The sequence below is a fragment of the Balaenoptera musculus genome, chromosome 13 (assembly GCF_009873245.2).
Source record: "Balaenoptera musculus isolate JJ_BM4_2016_0621 chromosome 13, mBalMus1.pri.v3, whole genome shotgun sequence".
Classification (NCBI taxonomy): domain Eukaryota; kingdom Metazoa; phylum Chordata; class Mammalia; order Artiodactyla; family Balaenopteridae; genus Balaenoptera; species Balaenoptera musculus.
Genome location: NC_045797.1, coordinates 44,949,576 through 44,970,323, shown reverse-complemented (window position 1 = coordinate 44,970,323; position 20,748 = coordinate 44,949,576).

Genomic DNA, 20,748 nt, shown 5'->3' with positions numbered 1-20,748 from the left:
TATTATTAGATAGTGGAACCAACGTATTAGTAGAGAGTTCCACTGGTTGAACTAGTCATCTGTAAATCTGATAGGCAGCAAAGAAGACATCACTACTCATGGCCTGGTGACATGGGCAATGCTTCTGAGTTCTTTACCCATGGTCAAGGATACCCTTCAAATAAAATCATACATTCTCTTCACAAGTTTGTCAACATCAGTAGAACAGTTTAGGTTTGATCATATCCATTAGTAAGGGCATACGTTCATTGAGTTTAACAGAAGCATAATTGCCTGTACTACTTACATTTTTATTTCCCTTTTAAAAAAAAAATTTGCTGAGAATATGCAGTTGAATTCTAGATGGATAAATGAGTATTGAATGGACCCTCACTGTATTCTTTGATTGAATGGTGTCTCTCCCTGTGTTTATAATGATGTGTACTTCCAGTGACACATTTTGGATTTTCTGGGACAGTTTTGGGTTTCAAGTTATTTATTATTTTCCTCCCAAAGCATTTCTGCTTATCTGGGTCTAGATTTTTTATTCAGAAAATAGTAAGTATGTTGCATGTTGTGCCTGAAGGCATTTTAGTTGCCATCTGTCACCTGTACTTTGTTTTCTACTATATTACCTGTTGATTCCTACCTTAAGAATACACGGGAGTGGGACTTCCCTGGTGGTGCAGTGGTTAAGAATCCGCCTGCCAATGCAGGGGACACTGCGTCAAGCCCTGGTCCGGGAAGATCCCAATGCCGCGGAACAACTAAGCCCGTGTGCCACAACTACTGAGCCTGCACACCACAACTACTGAAGCCCACGTGCCTAGAGCTTGTGCTCCGCAACAAAGAGAAGCCACTGCAATGAGAAGCCCGCACACCGCAACAAAGAGTAGCCCCCACTCACCGCAACTAGAGAAAGCCCGTGCACAGCAACGAAGACCCAACGCAGCCAAAAAATAAATAAATTTATTTTTAAAAAAAGAGTACACGGGAGTAGTGTCTGACACATAATTTACCAAAACCTTCCTTACATTGAAAAATTAATTCCATTTATAAAATTAAATGGAAATTATAGCAATTATCCAAATAATTCAGGTAAAATTGCTTTCTAGTATATCCCTCTTGTCCCCTCAATATATAGGTTGCCAGGAAAGGCATATGAACTTCAAACTTGAACCATAAACTACACTACTTGATTAATTGATTTCATGAGATAACTAAGCAACCTGACCCTTGGGGTTTCCTGGTGTTGAAATTTTTCTTACTCTTCTTACATTTGGTTTTCCAGCTATACATTTCATGTATTATTTTCCAGCTACAAATCCATACAGTACCAGAGTTTGTTTCTTTGCCAAGTCATAATCATGAGCGAAGAACCATGGACGGAGAACGTTTTATTTGCTCCTCAACTGCTTTCTTAAAATCGCCAGTTTGCTACAGTGAGTCTTCAATATAAACACTAAATTTTAATGAATATGTCAACTTTATAGTTCCTCAGAAGGCTTTGGTATATAAAATTATCCTCAGTATGGCAGAATTTATCAGTTAGAAACATTCTGGGGAGAATACCCTCGTAAAATTTTTGGTTTTTTTTTTTTGGCAGTGCTGTGCGGTTTATGGGATCTTAGTTCCCTGACCAGGGATTGAACCCATACCCCAGCAGTGAAGTTGCCAAGTCCTAACCACAGGACCACCAGGGAATTCCCTAGAATATTTTTAAAAATTAAAAAAAAAAGAATATTGAGTCTATGTTTGATTAATTCAATTCTATGATAGTTATTTACTGTCACATAGTCTTCAGAAAAATACATTTTATTATGCTAAAAGTGTATTTACTCTAGATTGTTAATAGGTTCTGAATTTATAAACTTCTTTACTGTAATACATGTATATTTGTTGTTAGCAAAAATATGCACAATACTGTTGTTTATAAAACACTGAATGTTTGGCAATTTTTAAGGTGAAATGTAGGAATTACATAAATTAGGAGTTAGAGCAGAGAAGACCCTAAATGATGTAATGGAGTCATGACCTTAGAGGGGATTGAGGGAGAACCAGGCTAAGGCAAAGCAGAGTAAGGGAGGCTTTCATTTGGTTATCAAATGCCATGCAGAGGTGATGTAGTAAATATGAAGAATAAATGAACATTCAGAGAACAAATATTTTTAAATCATATTTCATGCTTTGGGATAGTCACTAATCACACACAGGAACTAGAAGAGAATGTTTTTTTTATCCACTGTGAGTAATTCAAATGTTGAATTACTTCAATATTTGAAGTAATTCAAATATCGAAATACTTCAATATTTAAAGTATTTCAAATACAATCTTTGAAAATTCAAATATTGGTCGCTGAAGGAGACAGGACATATGGAGCAATGAGCTTTTTTTAAATTCAGCAAATGTTGGATCTCCAAAGAGAATTTGAACCAAGTAGAGTGTTGGCATTAATGCATGGTACAAGCTAAAATATGAATAGTCTCTGGATTTATTCTCATTGGTTCTTTTCTTGGAGGGCAGTATAAATATTTTAAAAATCAAAATTATACAAAATGTTAAATAATACTACAAAGCTTATATTAAAAAATTTAAAAAGCAGTGCTTTCTCTCTCCCCTCAGCTGAGGCTTTTAAATCTTTGGCAGTTTTTCCTGATATAATATGCCTGTAGCTATACTGCTGTTTCTTGATTTATAAATTCTAGACTTTATTAATGCCACACCCACATATACTTCCCTTTCCCTATCCTCTTAATATAACCCTAATCTAATTTCTAGGTAATTCAGTATTTAGTATTTACATTATTATGTAAGTGTTGGTCATTAGTAAGCCAATTAAGCATACTTTCATTATTTTTCCTTCATTGTACAGCTGTTCGTTTTCTTTGGTGTTAAGAACTGCCTAGTTTTTCATCTTACCAGTTTTCTGTTACTCTAACCAAATGTTTAATTAGATTTTCAGAAGCTTATCAACACTACATTTACTATTTCAGATAATCTATTGATTATCTCTGTCCTCCTGCTCCTGTCTGGATTGGTTGCTACCTGGATTTTCATCCCAGGACTGAAGTCCCTCTAGTAGTTTTATGTATGACATTCTTTGTTTCCCAGCTTTCGTGTTTTCTTCTTTTTTGTTAGGTCCCTCATTTTACCGGGACCCATCTTCAGTAGTTTTCTGAGAAAGGGTGCACAGATGTCCTTCCATATTTACCCTCATAGTTGATTGTTACTTAATTCTAGGATGAAAATATCTTCTGCTCCAAACCAGAAAGGCTTTGCTTCATTGTTTTGTGAACTCCATTGCTATCAAGAAGTTTGATGCCTTTTCTGATTACTGATACGTTTTATGTAATTATCTCCTCCCCCAATCCCTTAGAAGTTTTAAGTTTATTCTTAGTACAGTAAGTCCCCCTACATACAAACCTTCAAGTTGCAAACTTTCAAAGATACGAATGTGCATTTGCATGTCCAATCATGTAAGTTAGTTCATGTGTCTGGCGTACATTGGCATGTGCATGCATCCTCTACAAATGGTTGTGCTTTTGTGTACTTCACAGAGTACAGTAGTACAGTATCTTTATTTCAAGCCCAGGATGCCCAGAAGCAAATGTAAAAGCAGCAGTGATGTAGCTGGTACTGCTAAGAAGTACTAACCGATAACACTGGAAACAAAGGTGAACATAATTGAGAGTGGAGCAAGGCTAAAAGATGGTAGATGTCACTCGTTCTTATAACATGAATTGTTCAACCATCGGCACGATTCTAAAGAACAAGGACAAGAGCGTGGAACATGTGAAGTCTGCTGTGCTAATGATGTTGACAATAATATCGAAGAAATGTGGAAAAGTGATGGAGGAGATAAATTTCTCAGTGTGTGGATGCAGGATCAGCATCAGCGTCAAGTCCTGCTCAGCTTAATGCTGATTCAAGAGAAAGCTAAAAGCCTTTATGAAGACTTGAAGAAGAAACACAGTGAAGAATCAGAGGGCGCATCTTTTAATGCCAGCCATGGCTGGTTTCATCAGTTCAAGGCTAGAGCCAACCTTCACAATGTAAAAGTAAGTGGCAAGGCAGTGAGTACAGATACGGTAGCTGCCTGGGAATTTCCTGAAACACTTTGAGAAATTATTGATGAAGGCACGTGTTTACCCGAGCAGGTTTTTAATGTGGATGAGACAGGACTGTACTGGAGGAGGATGCCAGACCAAAGTTATATCAGTAAGGAGGAGAACTTGATGCCAGGCTATAAAGCAGCAAAGGATAGGCTAACTTTGTAGTTTGGTGGCAATGCTTCCGGCGATATGAAGCTGAAGCCTCAGTTTACCATTCAGAGAACCCAAGAGCCCTTAGAAACATAGCCAAGAGCTCTCATTCTGTTATGTGGAAGGTAACCCCAAAGCCTGGGTTACACAGACCATTTTCCAGGACTGGTTTTTCCACCACTTTATGCCGGAGGTAGAGAAATATTGCTTGGAGAAGGACATCCCATTCAACATTTTTTGCTGCTCGACAGTGCTCCAGGCCACCCCCATTCATGGACAACTTTCATCCCAATGTCAAAATAGTGTATCTGCCACCAAATACTATGTCGCTCATGCAACCTATGGACTAGGGAGTTATAGCGACTTTCAAGAAATATTATTTACGTCACACTTTTTGTGAGGCAGTAAAGGCGAGTGACGAATCAGGAACAACCTTGTGACAATTTTGGAAGGACTATAATATCTACAAGGCCATAAAAACATTGACTCTGCTTGGCATGAGGTTACAATCGTCACCATGAATGGGGTTTGGAAGAACCTTTGCCCCCAGTTTGTTCACGATTTTTGTGGATTTGAGAAGGTGGATGAGGAGTCCAAAAAGGTCTTCAGCAACTTAGTGACCCTCAGCAAGAAGCTGGAGGTAGATCTGCAAGAGGATGGCTTTATTGAACTCCCTGCTGTGTAACATGAGGAGCTTACTAATGAAGACCTGATGGAATTGGAGGCCCAGAGAAAGGACGAAGAGAGACAAGAGGAAGAAGTAACTGAAGAACCGAAGAGAGTCACGACACAGAAAATGTCAAGGGGATTTTCTTTATTTGAGGAGGCACTGTTAGTGTTTGAGGCCCAGGACCCGAATGTGGAACGGTACACAAAAGTTGCAGCAGCCGTTCAGAATGCAATCCAGTGTTACCGTGTCATCTATGATGGGAAAAAAAGAGCTACTATCCAGACATCACTGGATCGTTTTTTCAAGAGGGTAGATAGAATTGAATCCACCAAGGAACCAGAACCTGTGCCATCAACGTCAGGTGTGAGTGAAATTGCAGCTTGCTTTCCATCTCCCATTGCTGACAATCCTTCAGCTCTACCATCTCCCACCTCCTCTCCCTCCTCCAGTCAGTAACGCTTCTTGCCTGTTCACTCGAATGCAAGCCCCTGCATGCCAGCTGTTGTACTGTACTACTGTCCTTTTCAAGGTACTGTACTGTAAGATTAAAAATGTTTTCTTTATTTGTTTGTTTGTTTTTTTATGTATTATTTGTGTGAAAAGTATTATAAACCTATTACAGTACAGCACTATATAGCCGATTGTGTTAGTTGGGTACCTAGGCTAACTTTGTGGACTTACGAACAAACTGGACTTACAATGGTGCGCTTGGAATGGAACTCAGTCGTGTGTAGGGGACTTACTGTATCCTGAAATTTCATTCTGTGACTTGGTGTCATTTTTTATTCATTGAGCTGGCATTTAGTGGGGCTTTTAGATCTGAGATTGCATGTCTAAATTGCATGTTTTTTAGTCCTTGGATATTTTCTTTGATTTATTTCCTGATTTCTTTCCATCCTTTTTTTTTTTTTTCTGTTTTCTCTTTCTGGAAATCCTATCAGTCAGATGTTGGACATTCTGTAATGATTCTTTAAGTGTCTTATTTTTCCCCTCTTATTGTCCATCTTTTTACCTTTTGATTTTACTTTTTATTTTTTTAACAGATTTTTATTGGAGTATAATTGCTTCACAATACTGTGTTAGTTTCTGTTGCACAACAAATCGAATCAGTCATATGCATACACATGTCCCCATACCCCTCCCTCTTGAGCCTCCATCCCATTCTCCCTATCCCACCCCTCCAGGTCATCGCAAAGCATTGAGGCGATCTCCCTGTGCTATGCTGCTGCTTCCCACCAGCCAACTATTTTACATTCGGTAGTGTATATATGTCGATACTAGTCTCACTTCGCCCCAGCTTTGCCCTAGCTTCGCCCTCCCACCCCATGTCCTCAAGTCCATTTTCTACATCTATCTCTTATTTATTTATTTATTTTTGGCTGCATTGGGTCTTCGTTGCTACACGCGGGCTTTCTTTAGTTGTGGTGAGCCGGGGCTACTCTACTTTGTGGTGCGTGGGCTTCTCATTGCGGTGGCTTCTTTTGTTGTGGAGCATGGGCCCTAGAGCATGTGGGCTTCAGTAGTTGTGGCACACAGGCTCAGTATTTGTGGCTCGTAGGGTCTAGAGTGCAGGCTCAGTAGTTGTGGCGCATGGGCTTAGTTGCTCCGCGGCATGTGGGATCTTCCCAGACCATGGCTCGAACCCACGTCCCCTGCATTGGCAGGTGGATTCTTAACCACTGTGCCACCAGGGAGGTCCCATATGTCTACCTCTTTATTCCTGCCCTGCAACTACGTTCATCAGTACCTTTTTTTTTTTTTTTTAGGATTCCATATATATGCGTTAGCACACTGTATTTGTTTTTCTCTTTCTCACTTACTTCACTCTGTATGACAGACTCTAGGTCCATCCACCTCACTACAAATAACTCAGTTTAGTTTCTTTTTATGGCTGAGTAATAGTCCATTGTATATATGTACCACATCTTCTTCTTTTTTTAATCTTCTTGATCCATTCATCTGTCAATTGACATTTAGGTTGGTTCCATGTCCTGGCTATTGTAAATAGTGCTGCAATGGACACTGTGGTACATGACTCTTTTTGAATTATGGTTTTCTCAGGGTATATGCCCAGTAGTGGGACTGCTAGGTCATAAGGTAGTTCTATTTTCAGTTTTTTAAGGAACCTCCATACTGTTTTCCATAGTAGTTGTATCAATTTACATTCCCACCAACAGTGCAGGAGGGTTCCCTTTTCTCCACACCCTCTCCAGCATTTATTGTTTGTAGATTTTTTGATGATGGCCATTCTGACCGGTGTGAGGTGATACCTCATTGTAGTTTTGATTTGCATTTCTCTAATGATTAGTGATGTTGAGCATCCTTTCATGTGTTTGTTGGCAGTCTGTATATCTTCTTTGGAGAAATGTCTATTTAGGTCTTCTGCCCATTTTTTGACTAGGTTGTTTGTTTTTTTGATATTGAGCTCCATGAGCTGTTTGTATATTTTGGAGATAAATCCTTTGTCTGTTGTTTCATTTGCAAATATTTTCTCCCATTCTGAGGGTTGTCTTTTCATCTTGTTTACAGTTTCCTTTGCTGTGCAAAAGCTTTTAAGTTTCATTAAGTCCCATTTGTTTATTTTTGTTTTTATTTCCATTACTCTAGGAGGTGGGTCAAAAAAGATCTTGCTGTGGTTTATGTCAAAGAGTGTTTTTCCCATGTTTTCCTGTAAGAATTTTATAGTGTCTGGTCTTATATTTAAGCCTTTAATCCATTTGGGGTTTATTTTTGTGTGTGGTGTTAGGTAGTTTTCTAATTTCATTCTTTTACATGTAGCTGTCCAGTTTTCCCAGCACCACTTATTGAAGAGGCTATCTTTTCCCCATTGTATGTTCTTGCCTCCTTTGTCATAAATTAGGTGCCTATATGTGTGTGGGTTTATCTCTGGGCTTTCTATCCTGTTCCATTGATCTATATTTCTGTTTTTGTACCAGTACCATACTGTCTTGATTACTGTAGCTTTGTGGTATAGTTTGAAGTCAGGGATCCTGATTCTTCCAACTCCGTTTTTCTTTCTCAAGATTGCTTTGGCTATTTGGGGTCTTTTGTGTTTCCATACGAATTGTAAAATTTTTTGTTCTAATTCTGTGAAGAATGCCATTGGTAGTTTGATAGGGATTGCATTGAATCTGTAGATTGCTTTGGGTAGTATAGTCATTTTCACAATATTGATTCTTCCAATCCAAGAACATGGTATATTTCTCCATCTGTTTATGTCATCTTTGATTTCTTTCATCAGTGTTTTATAGTTTTCTGAGTACAAGTCTTTCACCTCCTTAGGCAGGTTTATTCCTAGGTATTTTATTCTTTCTGTTGCAAGGGTAAATGGGAGTGTTTCTTTATTTTCTCTTTCTGATTTTTCATTGTTTGTGTATAGGAATGCCAGAGATTTCTGTGCATTAATTTTGTATCCTGCAACCTTAGCAACTTCATTGATTAGTTCTAGTAGTTTTCTGGTAGCATGTTTAGGATTTTCTATGTATAGTATCATGTCATCGGCAAACAGTGACAGTTTTACTTCTTTTCCAATATGTATTCCTTTTATTTCTGTTTCTTTTCTGATTGCTGTGCCTAGGACTTCCAAAACTATGTTGAATAAGAGAGGTGAGAGTGGACCTCCTTGTCTTGTTCCTGATCTTAGTGGAAATGCTTTCAGTTTTTCACCATTGAATATGATGCTTGCTGTGGGTTTGTCATATATGGCCTTTATTATGTTGAGGTAGGTTCCCTCTATTCCCATTTTCTGGAGAGTTTTTATCAAAAATTGGTGTTGAATTTTGTCAAAAGCTTTTTCTGCAACTATTGAGATGATCATATGGTTTTTATTCCTTAATTTGTTAATGTGGTGTATCACATTGACTGATTTGAGTATATTGAAGAATCACTGGGATAAATCCCACTTGATCATGGTGTATGATCCTTTTAATGTGCTGTTGGTTTCTGTTTGCTAGTATTTTGTTGAGGATTTTTGTATCTATGTTCATCAGTGATATTGGTCTATAATTTTCTTTTTTTGTGATATCTTTTCCTGGTTTTGGTATCAGGGTGATGGTGGCTTTGTAGGACGAATTTGGGAGTGTTTCTCTCTCTGCAACTTTTTGGAAGAGCTTGAGAAGGATGGGTGTTAGCTCTTCTCTAAATGTTTGATAGAATTCACCTGTGAAGCCCTCTGGTCCTGGACTTTTGTTTGTTGGAAAATTTTAGATTACGGTTTCAATTTCATTACTTGTGATAGGTCTGTTTGTATTTTCTAATTCTTCCCAGTTCAGTCTTGGAAAATTGTACCTTTCCAAGAATTTGTCCATTTCTTCCTGGTTGTCCATTTTATTGGCATATACTTCTTTGTAGTAGTCTCTTTTAATCCTTTGTATTTCTGCAGCGTCAGTTGTGATTTCTCCTTTTCTTTTCTAATTTTATTGATTTATGCCCTCTCCCTTTTTTTCTTGATGAGTCTGGCTAAGGGTTTGTCAATTTTGTTTATCTTCTCAAAGAACCAGCTTTTAGTTTTATTGCTCTTTGCTATTGTTTTCTTTGTTTCTATTTCATTTATTTCTGCTCTGATCTTTATGATTTCTTTCCTTCTACTAACTTTGTGTTTTCTTTGTTCTTCTTTCTCTAGTTGTTTTAAGTGTAGAGTTAGATTGTTTATTTGAGATTTTTCTTGTTTCTTGAGGTGAGATTGTATTGCTATAAACTTCCCTCTTAGAACTGCTTTTGCTGCATCTCATAGGTTTTGGGTCGTCGTGTTTTCATTGTCATTTGTTTCTATGTATTTTTTTATTTCTTCTTTGATTTCTTCAGTGATCTCTTGATCATTTAGTAACACACTGTTTAACCTACATGTATTTGTGTTTTTTACAGTTTTTTTCCTGTAACTGATTTCCAATCTCATAGTGTTGTGGTCAGAAAAGATGCTTGATACAATTTCATTTTTCTTAAATTTTCCAAGGCTTGATTTGTGACCCAAGATGTGATCTATCCTGGAGAATGTTCCATGGGCACTTGAGAAGAAAGTGTATTCTGCCACTTTTGGGTGGAATGTTCTATAAATATCAATTAGATCTATCTGATCTATTGTGTCATTTAAAGCTTGTGTTTCCTTATTTATTTTCTCTTTGGATGATCTGTCCATTGGTATGAGTGGGGTGTTAAAGACCCATACTATTATTGTGTTACTGTCGACTTCTCCTTTCACGGTTTTTAGCATTTGCCTTATGTATTGAGGTGCTCCTATGTTGGGTGCATAAATATTTATAATTGTTATATCTTCTTCTTGGATTGATCCTTTGATCATTATGTAGTGTCCCTCCTTATCTCTTGTAACAGTCTTTATTTTGAAGTCTATTTTATCTGATATGAATATTGCTACCCCAGCTTTCTTTTGATTTCCATTTGTATGGAATATCTTTTTCCATCCCTTCACTTTTAGTCTGTATGTGTCCTTAGGTCTGAAGTGGGTCTCTTGTAGATGGCATATATATGGGTCTTGTTTTTGTATCCATTCAGCCAGTCTGTGTCTTTTGGTTGGGGCATTTAATCCATTTACATTCAAGGTTATTATCAATATGTATGTTCCTATTACCATTTTCTTAATTGTTTTGGGTTTGTTTTTGTGGATCTTTTTCTTCTCTTGTGTTTCCTGCTTAGAGAAGTTTCTTTAGCATTTGTTGTAAAGCTTGTTTGGTGGTGCTGAATTCTCTTAGCTTTTGCTTGTCTGAAAAGCTCTTGACTTCTCCATCGAATCTGAATGAGATCCTTGCTGGGTGGAGTAATCTTGATTGTAGGTTTTTCTCTTTCATCACTTTAAGAATATCCTGCCACTCCCTTCTGGCCTGCAGAGTTTCCACTGAAAAATCAGCTGATAACCTTATGGGGATTCCTTTGTATGTTATTTTTTGTTTTTCCCTTGCTGCTTTTAATATTTTTTCTTTGAATTTAATTTTTATTAGTTTGATTAATATGTGTCTTGGTGTGTTTTTCCTAGGGTTTATCATGTATGGTACTCTCTGTGCTTCCTGGACTTGGGTGGCTATTTCCTTTCCCACGTTAGGGAAGTTTTCCACTATAATCTCTTCACATATTTTCTCAGACCCTTTCTTTTTCTCTTCTTCTTTTGGGACCCCTATAATTCGAATGTAGGTGCATTTAGTGTTGTTCCAGAGGACTCTGAGATTGTCTTCAATTCTTTTCATTCTTTTTTCTTTATCCTGCTCCTCGGCTGTTTTTTCCACCATTTTGTCTTCCAGCTGACGTATTCGTTCCTCTGCCTCAGTTATTCTGTTATTGATTCCTTCTAGTGTATTTTTCATTTCAGTTATTGTGTTATTCATCTCTGTTTGTTTGTTCTTTAGTTCTTCTAGATCTTTGTTAAACATTTCTTGTATTTTCTCAATCCTTGCCTCCATTCTATTTCCGAGTTTCTGGATCATCTTTACTATCATTACTCTGATTTCTTTTTCAGGTAGATTGCCTACTTCCTCTTCATTTATTTGGTCTTATAGGTTTTTACCTTGCTCCTTCATCTGTGACATATTTTTTTGCCATCTCGGTTTTTGTTTGTTTGTTTGTTTGTTTTTATTAATGGGATTGTGTTCCTGTCTTACTGATGGTTTGGCCTGAGGCTTCCAGCACTGGAGTTTGTAGGCTATTGGGTAGAGCTGGGTATTTGTGCTGAGATGAGGAACTCTGTGAGACCTCACTCTGATGAATATTCCCTGGGGTCTGAGGTTCTCTGTTACTCCAGTGGTTTGGACTCAGAGCTCCCACTGCAGGAGCTTTGGTCCCACCCTGGGCTCATGAACCAAGATCCCGCAAGCTGCCTGGGGTGGCAAAAAAAAAAAAAAAAGGAACAATAACAAAGTAACAAATAAAATTAGACTAAGAAACTAACAGATATGTTAGGAAGAATATAAAAATAAAAATATAGATGAATCAACCACAGGAAGGTACATCAGTACCACAATAGTAAAAGAGAGGAGGAGGGAAAAGAAAAAAAAAAGGGGAGGGGAAAGGCCTTGGCTGTGGAGGGCGGGACCTAAGCAAGGGCGAGGTTTGGGCAGTGGGCGGGGCCAATGCTCAGGACCCACAGGGCTGGAAAAGGTCCTGGGGGCTGTTGGGGGTGGGGCTTTGGCTCAAGGAACAGAAGGGGCCCAGGCATGCTCCCCACTCTGGTCTCAGAGGGCAGGGACCTCACCTGAGAGCCCAGAAGTCTTCGTGAGCTCGAGTGGGCGGGGCAAATGTCCTCCTCTCCTCTCCTGCTCCTCGGATCTGGGAAGGCCCCTCCCACCTGCCTCTCCTGATCTCCCCGGCCTCTGTCCTGTGCCCCCAAGGACCCATGCAGTGTGGAGGGGGCTTTGGGGGGGGGTACCAGCTTGGGAGCTCAGCAGGCTCCCTGGCCCATGTGGACCAGGCGATCGCCCTCTGCTCCTCTCCCGCTCTTCCTGGACAGTCCCTCCCTCCTGCCCCTCCTGATCTCCCTGGCCTCAGGAGCACCGATCCTGTCTGGCCTCCACTTCTCCCCACTCAGTCCCCCTACATTCTACCGGTTCACCTTGGGGTTCCTCCCATCTCCTTGGGTGTCAGAGTCCCCCATCAGTGGCCGGCAGGCACTCTAGTTGTGGGGAGATGCTAACTCTGCATCTTCCCACACTGACATCTTGACTCCACCTCCTGATTCTACTTTTTAGAAGATTTCCTGCTTTTATCTTCTAACCTTTTAATGGAGCATTTTTGTTTATTTCACAGCCATATATATATATATATATACATTTTTATTTTTTTTTCCTGCTGCGTTTGGTCTTCCTTGATGCACACAGGCTTTCTCTTGTGGTGAGTCTGAGTCGTGGCTTCTCTTGTTGTGGAGCACGGGATCTAGATGCTCGGGCTCCAGTAGTTGCAGCATGCAGACTCAGTAGTTGTGGCTTGTGGGCTCTAGAGTGCAGGCTCAGTAGTTGTGGTGCATGGGCTTAGTTGCTCCAAGGCATGTGGGATCTTCCTGGACCAGGACTCGAACCTATGTCCCCTGAATTGGCAGGCGGATTCTTAACCACTGCGTCACCAGGGAAGTCCCTCACAGCCATATTTTCAATTTCTATAAACTTATTCTTATTCTGATAATTTCTTTGTTAAAACAATCATCCTCCTCTTGTTTCATGAATATAATACATTCTTTTATCTCTCTGATGATATCAATTACAATTTTTAACAAAGTTTTGTTCTGTTCCTTGCATTATCTTTGTCTCCTCTGGGATTTGTTGTTGATATTGGAGGTTTTCCTCAAATATCTTGTAGTCATTGGTTAAATACTTATATTTTTAATAATCTAACAATTTTTTCCAGAGGTGAGTAGAGTATATGAATTTATTTGTTCAAATATCTTTTATATTTACATGACAGAATTTTATCAAATTCTCTATACACCCACATTTAATAATGAGGCACGAAATGCTTATTTTTATGCACAGGAAGTACTCATGCTTCTCAGCCCTTAGCCTTTCTGAATGTCTGAAGGGTAAACTGACTGTATGCTTTTTGGTATCTATTTTTTGGATACTTAGGCTTTACCTTCTTTTGCTTAGCAATGTCTTTACCATTCTTCCATCTGTTTCCTAGCTTTAAAAAATGTGTTGTTTTTTGTCTGCTAATGTTCATTACCAATTTGCTGTTAAGATTTTTACCATTTTTTTGGTGGAATTTCAGAAAAGAGACAAATACATGTAATTAATCTGCCATATTTAACTGGATGTTTTGTATTGGTTTTTGATTTTAACAATCTGACTTACTAGATATGAAGATCTCTTTTATGTCTCTGAAATATTAAACTAATAAAAATATGTTGGTTTTGACTGGCCAGTGTTATTTTCCTCCTTCCTCTGGTAAAAGCAGTTTCCTCATTACTTTGAGTGAATCCCCAACCCAAGTGGTTCTGGTGGGGCTGCCAATCATAGGTCCTCCACCCCCTGATTACAGGGATGGACGTGTGATCTAATCTGGAAAATTGGTTTTGCTCTCTTGAGAATATGACTCCTGAGAAGAGGCAAATAGAGACAGCATGCCTATATTGCTGAGTTTTCTTATTGGTAACCCCTAGAGGAATGGTCTCTGATTGTACAAGCCTGGGTCCTTTGTTGGGCAGAGTAGAAACCGACTCTGATTAGCTTCAGCAGGAAAGAGTTTTAATGGGAGTATATTGGGTAGTTTGTGAAGTTTATGAGAAGTTTTTCAACCTGATTTAGAGCCTGATCAGAAAATAATAAGTTACCAAGTGTATTAGTTTCCTAATGCTGCTGTAACAAATTACCACAAATGTAGTGGTTTAAAACAACACACATTTATTTTCTTATAGTTCTGGATGTTGAAAGTGTAAAATCAAGGTCTGTTCTTTCTGGAGTCTTCAGGAAATAATCTGTTTTCTTGCCTTTTTTCAGCTTCTAGGGGCTATCTTTCCTCGCATCCCTCTAGCCTCCTGCTTTTGTCGACATGTTTCCTCTCTCTCTGATCTCCTGCCTCCCTCTTATGAGGATTCTTGAAATTACATTAGGCCCACCCAGATAATCCTGGATAATCTCTCCATTTCAAGAACCTTAATTTAAGGTTCACATCTTCAAATTTCCTTGTACAATGTAAGGTAATATATTCATAGGTCCCAGGGAGTAGGACATGGCCATTATTCAGCCCACCACACCAAGGAAGACTAAACAGCCAAGAACACAGCTGTATTACAGCACAGCCCAGTCATAAATCCTCACTGCTACCAACACTGAATATACACACACAGTGCTGTCAACTGAAACCCCAGAGCTGCCCTGATTCGTCTTCTCCCCAAGCGGGGCACTGGTTATTGTTAGTTTATCATCCAGTGTCCATTCTCGTCTATTCTTCAGTAATTGGATTTTCATCTGGTCACGTAACCACCCAGAATAAACACTTTCTCAGTCTTCCTGCAGCTAGGAGTGGCCATATGACTAAGTTTTGGACAATGAGGTGTAAGTGAAATTTCTTGTGGCAGCTTCTGAGAACCTTCCTTAGGAGATAGTTGGGATTTGCCTGGTTCTTCATTCCTTCTTGCATTCTGCTGCCTCCTTGGACCATGAGAACCAGGGCCACACCCTAAGGATGGCAGAGAGTGAATAGAATGAGCTTGGGTCCCTGGGGACTTCATGGAGCAGAGCTGCTGTACCAACTCTGGACTTCTTGTCTCCAGGCTCAGTTTATGTGAGAGAGGATTAAAATTTTATCTGTTTAAACCACTGTTATTTTGGGTTTTCTATTATGTTTAGTGGAACTTAATTTTAAATGATACACTGAGGCTTTCTTATTCAGCTCTTCCTTCTACTGGGTGAACTGCTCCAGTATCTTGCTCACAAACTTTTTTTGCCTTAAGTTAGAAGGATTTTGTTTCTGGGCCTGCTGGAAGGAATTGTACCAGCCAAAGGAAGGTTTAGAATGTCACATACTGATAGCATCACAGTGATACTATCATAGTCAGAAAACTGATTACTGAATCCTCTAGCCCAGTAAGTCTCTGTAACAGAGGAGATACTATATACCCTTATGGCATTTTGGAAACTTGTAGACCCATTTTGGCTTGTTAAAATGATTGGAGGATGCACTGGCATTTCGTGGGCTGGAGCCAGAGGTATTTTGCAATGTAAAAGACTAACCCATACATCGAAAAATTGTTCCGTGAATTGAATGAGACTTCAAATGTTCTATAGAACTTTCATGTAAGTATAAAACTTATTTTCAAGTATCTGTGCCTAGAACTCAACTCCATTTTATATAAAGTTCTAAGTAGTTTTTACATATTTTTAAGATCGCTGAATTTTCCAGGAATGTAACTACTCTGTAAGCCAAGAGAAAATTGTACATTGTTTGCTGGGGAACTTTACTAAGAGGCATTCACTATTTTGAAAATACATGTGTGTGACAACAATGCCGCTCATGGCATTTGAGTCTCCAGTACAGATGAAATGCATTTGTGCTTGTTGCATTCACAGTGATTCTACCCATAGGTGTAAGTCTCTGAGTGCCTAGGAGTTTACATTCTGAGATATATATTACTTTATTATAAATATATTTTATTTATCCTTTATTTTATAGTTAGAGCATTACATTGGTTTAAAAAATGTTTTGTATAAATAATATTACCTATGAGTCCATTTCAGGATAGCAGAGGCAGCATTATAAATCTTTGTTATAAAAAGGGAGCATTGGGTCTGGTAGAGCTCCGGGCAATAAAAACAAGCACAATCCACTAGTGGAAGCAATGTCTGGGGGATGCTGAGTCTGTTTCCCAAAGGTTGGCATGAGTTCTTTGGACCTGGGAAAGAGCTGAGACTTGAAGGACTCCCTTGATAAGGCTCAGGGGCTTCTCTAAACATCTCTTACTAGCCCTCAATATTACCTTGACTCTGACCACCAAATCATGTATTATTCCTTTCTTCCTCCAGTGGATTACTTTGTAACTGACCTTGAACACCAGCCATCTCTGTTCAGCCTCCTTATCATTTCCTCTGTGACACTGGAAATCAGTATTTTTAGTTGCTGGATGCAGATAAACCTATACAGAGAAAGTAAATCTGGTTCCACTTTTACTTCCTGTACGGGATATCATTAGCATATTTTCCATATGAATAGGGACTGTCGGGAACCATATGTTATTTACCATATGGCATTATGCCTGTTTCAAGGCACATTTTAATATAGCACAAAGGCAAAGAGGTTTAAATTGAAATGCTTGCTGTGCATTATGGTTTAAAGTTTTTGATTATCGTGAAGCCTGAGTAAGTTAGCTCTCTTCATCTATTTCATAGAATGAGCTCTCAATAAATTACTTAGAAAATCAACTGAGCAGGAGAAACTTTGGGCAAAATAAAAGTAAATTATTAGCCTTTTAGCTCAATTTAAGGCAGGGATTCATAGATTTTGTGATTACATGCCATTTTATGAGGTGGACAAAGAAGACACTGGGAAAGAGTCTGGTTGACAAGGAAGAAGGAAGGCATGATTTCCCTATTCATGTTATTAAAGGCTCAAGAATTAGGCTATTTCCCATATTAAAGATACTTTCAATATATCCCATATTGAAGATACTTTCTTTAATTCAAGAAATATTAGGACTTCCCTGATGGCACAGCGGTTAAGAATCCGCCTGCCAATGTAGGGGACATGGGTTCGAGCCCTGGTCTGGGAAGATCCCACATGTCACAGAGCAACTAAGCCCATGTGCTACAACTACTGAGCCTGCGCTCTAGAGCCCGCAAGCCACAACTACTGAGCCCACATGCCACAACTACTGAAGCCGGTGCGCCTAGAGCACTCTTGTTGCTCCCCAACAAGAGAAGCCATCACAATGAGGAGCCTGCGCACCACAACGAGGGTAGCCCCCGCTTGCCACAACTAGAGAAATCCTGCACGCAGCAACAAAGACCCAACACAGCTAAAAAATAAATAAATTTATTTTTTAAAAAAAGAAATATTTTTTGAGGCCCTTTTGTGTTTTAGGTACTATGCTAGTTTCTGAGGAAACGGTGGTGAGCAAAGACACAATCCCTGACCTCAAGGAATTTAAAATTGTTATTAATACCTATTAATAATAATTTTAAAACCACTTATGATTATATAGTTACACATAGAGGTAAATACTGTTAAGGACTTTGTAACATATACAAATAGCCAATCATTATGTTGTACACCTGAAACCAATAAAATGTTGTATGTCAATTATACTGCAATAAAAAAAATTTTTTTTAAGTACTGTTAAGAAAAGGAACCTAAAACAGGAAACTGACTACCCTGGATTTTTTTCCAGTAGCCCTTCCGAATCCAACCTCCATCTTTCTTGACCCTGCCCTGTGTTCCAGGAGATTGCCTTGGTGGCCTCCAACAACAGGCGACTTGTCCCTCTGGCTTCAGTTTGGGTTTGGCCAATAAGAGGCATCAGCAGGAGGTTAGAGAGTGGGAGCAGAGTGAAATCAGGCTATTAACTCCCCCTCCCTGCCAGTATAAATTGACTTCGTTTCTTTGTTGGAGGCCACAGCTATTCGCTCTGGTTCCAGGAACACCCTCAGCATCCCCCAGAACACCTCATCCCTTACCCCTGTAATTGAGGGGTGATAGGGCTTCCTACTATTGCTAGCCAAGGATGCTTTACTACAGCTGGTGTGGCTGGCTTCCCTTAACAGGGCCCACATCTTTGTAAATGATCTCATTGAACTCACCTGTGAGTGTGCCATCGTTTTCCTAACAGTACCCGAACCTATACACTAGCCTGGACCAGAGTGAGGTAGGACTGCTGATAGATAAGGGAGCATTCTAGGCAGAGGGAAGAGCCATATGGGAGAAATGTTTGAAGGAAGGACAGTGTAGCTGGAGTACAGAGAGAGAGTGGGTGAGATGGTGCTGGAGGGGGAGACAAAGCCAAATCATAGGCCATAGGTTGTAGTGGACGTTACTCTTTCTTTCTTTCTCTTTATTTTGACCACTCAGCATTTGAAACTCCTTCTTGTGTTTGGGGAATTCCCCACTTAATGGTAGGTAGGGCCGACTTCCTGCTACAGAAGCTCAGCTCCAGGTGGCTAGGTATGGTCACATGACCTAGCCTCAGCCAATCAAGTGCACCCACTCAGTATTTGGGTCAGGAGCCAGATGCAAAGCAGTGAAGAATTCCCTTCTTGTTTTGGTAAGTGTGGCAGTGGCTCCAGCGATGGTTTCCAGGATATTGGCAGTACAAGCTGCAGCACCCATTTCCTCAGCTTGGCCCCCAGCCTTATGGGTGGCTCACATTTCTTTATAAGTTTCTCTCTTGTCTGAGTCAATTTCTTCCTAGTGGCAATATCCTTTTAATAAATTTCTTTGCTCTTTAAATCAGCCAGAGATAATTTCTGTTATTGGTAACTAAGGAACACTGTGGTAACTAAGACCATTATACTTTAATGACCACGACAAGTGTTTTGACCTTTATCATAGGAACAATGGGAAGCTATTGAAGCAGTAGGAATGGAGTGGTGGCAGTGACAGGATCAAGTTCACATTTTGGAGAAATCTGTCGGACTGTATCCAAGAAGATCTAACTTAAATGTAGGGAGACCAAGAAATGGGTGCTGTTGGCTTAGACTAATAGGGGTTGCAGTGGAGACAGAGAGAAGTCCATGGATGTAAGGGTAATTTAGCAGGTGAACTTGTTGTGATTGGATGTGGGGGAGGTTAAGGAAAGGTGAGGCATCAAGGTTAGTCCTCCATTTTCTGATCCCTGAACTTGGATTGACTGACTACATGCATTCAACTACTTTGTTTAAAGCCTTGATTGCTACCCAGGACTTAATGGCTAATCAAAATGATTTTTCCATCCTTTTATGCTTTATGTACACGCATAAACTCGTTGGAGTTGGATGCCAAATTGCACATAAATTGTCTTCAGATCCAGACTCTGAATTCAGGCCATGTTTCAAAGCTTGGCTATCACCAATGAGGAGAAACACAGTCAGTCTGAGTCACACTGTGAAGTAGTATTTTGTGCTGAAGATTCATCTGCAACACTTGAATCAACACATCCTTGGGCTCTTATGAGTAGGAGGCAAACCATTTAGAGAATCCAGAATTGGGCTGCCATCTGTTGTTCATGGGCTTTGCTTCTCGTGCATAACTGGGGAATAAAACATTTAACAGGCGGTATCTAGAAAGTGATGTACAGCATCTCCATTCATGAGAAAACTCTAAATTGTGTTTTCTGTTTAAGGACATTGTTTAAATATCCTTCTGGGCTTGTGTATGCATCCTCAGTTGAATGAATTATTGCCCGAAGTCCACTATCATCAACATGTACACCATGACCTAATATCCAGGAATTGTGAAACTAATATTTGTTGCTTACTGGTATTCACAGCCTCCTCAGTGTGAGTCAAGCCATGTTTAAGACCTCTTCCAAATTTGACTTATTTACAACTTTCCCCAACCAAGGCATAAAATTTCCATTTATTGTACACTTATTTTGTACCAATTACTCTGCCAACCACTAATAAATATATATTTATACACCCTCACACACACCATGTATTTATTTAACTCTCACTCTAACCATGTGAAGTAGGTATTATTGAGCATATTTTACACATAAGGGAATTGAGGTCCACATTTTGAAATCCTGATCTGAACCCAGATATGTATTACTGGGCCCATGCCAAATCACTGGGCCACAAAATCATCTGACTTATCATTTGTTACTCTCCTTTATTCTGTGTTCCCTCAACTGGTATCAATCCCGAATGTATTATATTATTTTGAAGTTGAAGACATCATGTAATGCATGTAATGCATTCTAATTGAGATAAAAGCATAGACAAATAAATTAATGGAGAAGTAAGGTGAGAAGATATATGCACCCCAATGTTCATTGCAGCATTATTTAAAATAGCCAAGATTTGGGAGCAACCTAAGTACTCATCAGTAGATGAGTGGATGAAGAAGATGTGGTGTGTGTATATACACACACACATATATACACAATGGAATATTACTCAGCCATAAAAAGCATGAAATCTTGCTATTTGCAACAATGTGAGTGGACCTAGAGTGTACTATGCTAAGTGAAATAAGTCAGAGAAAGACAAATACCATATGGTTTCATTTATATGTGGAATCTAAAAAAACCAAAAACAAATGAACAAATACAACTAAATAGAAACAGAGTCATAGATACAGAGAACAAACAGGTGGTTTCCAGAGGGGAGGTGGGGTGGGGGGGAGGAGAGAAATAGGTGAGGGAGATTATGAGGTACATAATCTATTAAAATAATTATTAAATTATTTTATTTAAGTTTAAATTAAAAATAAAC